The 4956-nt window shown below is 43.2% G+C and overlaps 1 non-coding gene across 1 annotated transcript; it reads left to right on the forward strand.

Annotated features, from left to right (window-relative positions):
• The first annotated feature begins 1246 nt into the window (after positions 1-1246).
• Positions 1247-1403, forward strand: LOC115932678 (U1 spliceosomal RNA). Its single transcript, XR_004068895.2, has one exon. It is a non-coding gene; the product is annotated as a U1 spliceosomal RNA (small nuclear RNA).
• The last annotated feature ends 3553 nt before the right edge of the window (positions 1404-4956 follow it).

Raw genomic sequence — 4956 nt, forward strand, 5'->3', positions numbered from 1 at the left:
TGGAGTATTGTCAGAGTTTGGGATTGTATTCTACAAATTAAGAGTAATCAGTTAAGCACCTCAAATAAAATTTCCCCCCAATTTTTTTTTCTCCAAATTTGGACCACCTTGTTTCTGTCTTTGCAGAGTATAAAGTGTTAACATGAGGTAAGTGCTAAAGTCTAGAGAAGGTCGTGGAAGAGATGACAAACTCCAGCACCATGCCTGAGTGTCCAGTGTGCTCTGCTGGGGCAGCATATTTGTACACTGCTGTATTTGAAAAAACCCTACAAGATTCATGAAATTGTAAAACAAGTAAGGATGGCTGGTTTGCAGCCATCTGAGCAGCGTCTCTAGTTTCATAGATATGGTTTCTTTCTGATATTGAACGGCTTCCAATTTCAAGTAGAATGCTACATCACAAGAATAATGATGGGAAGAGAACCAGTTTCTTGTGTAATCCTACATGTTTTAGTCTGCGCATTACAAACCATTATTTGAAGAAGGGTAGACAGGCTCCAGCTATCTGCCAAAGAGGTCCTCGGCAACACAGGCTAAGAACCGGCTTCTGGGCAGGCGTGATGGCTCAGCCTGTAATCCCAGCACTTTGGGAGGCCGAGGCCAGCGGATCACCTGAGGTCAGGAGTTTGAGATCAGCCTGGCCAACATGGTGAAACCCCGTCTCTACTAAAAATACAAAAATTAGCAGGGCTTGGTGGTGTGCTCCTGTAATCCCAGCTACGCAGACGCCTGAGGCAGGAGAATGGCTTCAACCCTGGAGGCGGAGGTTGCAGGAAGCAGAGATCATGCGACTGCACTCCAGCCTGGGCGACAGAGCGAGACTCGGCGCAAAACAACTACAACAGAAACACAGGCTTCTTTTGGAAAGATCGGGGCGGGGAAGGGAGAGAAAGGAAGGAGAAGCAGACGTCACTGACCCGCAGGCTCTGGCAGCACATCGTTCAGCTGAGTGGCGGAAGATGGGGCGGAAAAGCAGAGCCAGAGGGGAAGGGCGCTGTCGGCGACATCACGGATAGGGTGACTTCTATGTAGATGAGGCAGCGCAGGGGCTGCTGCTTCGCCACCGGCTGCTTCGCTACGAAGGAGTTCCCGTGCTGTGAGAGCGAGTCCAGAACCGCTGTTCGGACCTGAAAGTCCCAGCTGTGTGTCAAGGCTAGGAGGGCTCCGGGATGCGCGGGGAAAGTGACCGTGTCTGTAAAAAGGGTGAGGTGTGTAGAGCGGTAGCAGGGCGGAGGTGTGTAAATTCATAATTACCTGGCAGCGGAGATGATAGCATGAAGGTGGTTTTCCCAGGGCGATGCTTTTTCCATTGCACGCCGGTTGTGCTGACCCTGCGATTAACCCAAATGTGAGAAATTCGGCTGCATAATAGCAGTGGAGGACTGCATTAGTGCTTTCCGCTCTAATCTTGTAGTGCAAAAAGTGAATTCTACGGGAAGGGCTACTGTTAGTTTCTACATAACTTTCTACGGGTTTGTAGCTTTGCCGGCATGTTTAGTCTTGTCCTTACAGTCGCAAGCATAAGAAAGAGAAAGTATTGTGTTACCGTCTTCTCCGCCCCGTCGTGAGCTTGTTTAACACAAGCTAAGTGGCCGCAGTGCTCTTCTCTTCCCTTTCTACGTGGGGCTGCTTTTTCAAGATTGCTTCATGGTCTCCAGTGTCTTGGGTTGTCACCCTCTGTGAAAACCTTCGTGTTTTTTCGTAGCCCCCAGAGTCACCTTTCACACAGCCTGTGCTTCTAACTGCAGCCCCCACAGGAGTTTGTAGGATTTCTGTGCTAGCGGGGAATGTGTTTTCACCTCCTAGAGCCAGGTAGAAACTCTAGGCAGACGGGTGCTGTTCTTTGGGATGAAAGCAGGGCCTTTGGTGCTGTTCTTTGGGATGAAAGCAGTGTCCCTGTTTGGTTGTAGACACAACACGCTTCTTTCTGAAGGGGAATGGCTCTCCCCGCGCCCAGGTGCCCTTGCTCATGTTCACCGAGGCCCGCAGGTCAGAACCGCAGTCTCACTTGTCTGCAGAATGTGGGGCGATCTACCCGAACTACCCAGCAATAAAATGGGACATATTACAGAAACATGAGATAGCATGGATTATCTCAAAAACATCATGCCGAGTGATGAAAAGAGTGCATCCTGTGTGAAGCCATCAAGGTGAATTTCTAGAACAGGTAAAACTAACCTGTATAGTGACAGAAAATACATCATTAATTGCTGGGGCCAGGGGGAGGGCAGGACTGACTGCAAAGGGCACAAGAGGACCTTCAGAGTAATAGACACATCATCGAACTTGAAATGGATGCATTGTACCATAGTCAACTCATACCTTAATCAACTTGGTTGTAAAAAGGAATAAGAAAGCCACTCCAAATCTTAATGTCTTCTACTTAATTTAATGTATGTTTACCCTTAGAGGAGTCGTTTAGAAAAATGTTTCTCTAACTGTGCTAGGGAGTTCAGGAATTCCTTCATTTCTGTTTCCGTCTCTTTGTCTGCAGTTAAGTGCACGCACTATTAAATAGAATATTTGTAAAATAAAAATAGAGTCTAAGCTCAATTTTATAAAAGCATACATATATGTTTTTATATATTTTTATATTTTTAAAATATAGAATTATATATAATATATACTTTTTATATAGAATTATATATATTTTATATATTTTTTATTATTTTATAATTTTTTCAGGTATATATATCCTTCTTTATTATTTTTTCTTCTTTTTTCTTTTGTGGGGCCTGGGGGGAAAAGTCTAGCTAAAATATACATTCTTCTCTGTAGATATAACACAAAACCATGACTCCAGTGTTGCCCGAATGTTATGAGAAGTTATTTTTGAACTTAAGGTGATCAAAAATTTTACATATGTTTACATTTTCTCTACTGTTAGTACGGTCTATGCTTAGTGTGTATATATTTTTTTTAAAAAGACAATAGCTTAAAAATGATTCAGAAGAAAAATATGTAGATATGTTAACAGTAGTTAATTCCAGGAGGTGTGAATATGGATGACCAGTTATCTTCCTCTTTATGAGTTTTTTATATTTTTAAATGGAAAATCCTCAAAGACCTGGAAGTGAAAGAAGAGATTAGATTTGGAAGGGGTGTGGGGCAGGTGAGAGGAAAATGTAAAGGGAAGGACAAACCCAGCTCTGGCAGGACCGTGTTTAAGTTGAAAGTTTCTGGGGAGAAGTTGTTGGGATAAGAAGGATATGAAGGAGGCAAGAGAATCATGAAAATATTTAGGACAGTGTATTGCCTGTCTTATCATTCCTCCTCCTTTTGTGTTTCTTCAAAAGAAATACAGACTTACATTTCTTTTCAAGCATGCTTGCATTTTGTGTTTCTCTTTTATTGGTGTAACTGCCTGGTAGGTCTATTTTGCCCATTGCCCAGATAAACCAACGGAGCTGAGAACAGCAGGCTTTCTACAATAGAGAAAGAATTTAATAAATGCAGAGGCAGCTGAGGGACCAGGACAGGGGTTTATTATTACTCAAATCTGCCTCCCCCAAAATTCAGAGACTAGGGTTTTTGTTTTGTTTTGTTTTTTGTTTTTGTTTTCATTTTTTGTTTTTGTTTTTGTTTTTCGTTTTTTAAGGATAGTTTGGCAGGCAGGGGGCTAGGGAATGTGCAAAGCTGATTGGTTGGAAATCACAGGGTGTAAGGGCCTGTTTACTTGCACTGAATCAGTCCCTGGATGGGGGCCACAGGACCAGATGATCCAGTTTACCAGTCTGAGTGGTACCAACTAGTCCATCACAAGGCAGGGTCTGAAAAATATCTTAAACACCAATATTAGGTTTGACACTAATAATATTATATATAGGCATAATTGGGGAGCTTAGGAATCATGTGACTTCTGGCTGCACAGCTCCTGAGCCATAATTTCCAATCTCGTTCCTAATTTGTTAGCTTTGCTAAGGAGGTCTGATCCCCAAGAAAGGAAGGGGTTTGTTTGTCTCAGGAAGGGGCTATCATCTTTGTTTCAGACTTAGACTAAACTAAACTCCTCTCTTAGTTAGCCTGGCCTATTACCAGGAATGGACAAGGGCAGCTCAGATGTTAGAAGCAAGATACAGTCAGGTCAGATTTCTTTCACAGTCATAGTTTTCTTATGTCTGGTTTTTCTCACTGTCATAATTTTTGCAAGGGTGGTTTTGTTAGGATCAGTATATATGCAGTGGTTCTGAGAACGTCTTCTGGATCCAGGCTGCCTTCACTTCAAATTCCTGCTTTCAAATTCTTCTTTGCTGGCTGAGTGACCTTGGACAGATCACTTAACATCTTTGTGCATCTCAGTTTTCTCATATGGAAGATGAAGGTGATGGAGTGACATTGGCTGGAGGTAAGGACTAAATGAAGAAACATATGCACACTCATCAACTGTGCCTGACATGTGGCACTTTGTGTTGCAGGCACAGTTGATGATGTGCATGTGTTACTCATGTGCATGTTAGCTCTTGTATTTTGCTTGCAACACTGCACAAAGAGCAGATGTGATGAAAACCGGTTGTATGGAAGTTACAGCAGTGATACTTTCCAGTGGCCATGCACCCTACCAGGGAGACTGCAGCAATCCTCTCACCAGCAGTAACCTCCTGGGCTGGGAGATCCCAGGAAGGCCCCTCAATCTCCAGCAGGTTTGACCCTCTATGAGCTTCAGGGAATGAGCTAGAGAAGTATTTCTATCTGGGGGGAACTGGGAGTTTATTAGCTCATCTGTTCAGCTCATCCAAAGGGGAATAGTGATGCAATTTCTTGCTTCAAACCTGCCCCAATAAAATTTTTATAGTTTTGCAGTCGAAGACATTTGTACATGTAAAGGAGGAAATATGACTTTTCCTCACCCAGCCTAGGTTCACTGCTGAGACCCTTAAAGCAAAAGACAGACTAACAAGAGAAGAGCAGACATATTTATTTAATGTAAGTTTTACATGACAGGAATGCCTTCCAAAG

Source organism: Gorilla gorilla, chromosome 1, assembly GCF_029281585.2.
Source record: "Gorilla gorilla gorilla isolate KB3781 chromosome 1, NHGRI_mGorGor1-v2.1_pri, whole genome shotgun sequence".
NCBI lineage: Eukaryota > Metazoa > Chordata > Mammalia > Primates > Hominidae > Gorilla > Gorilla gorilla.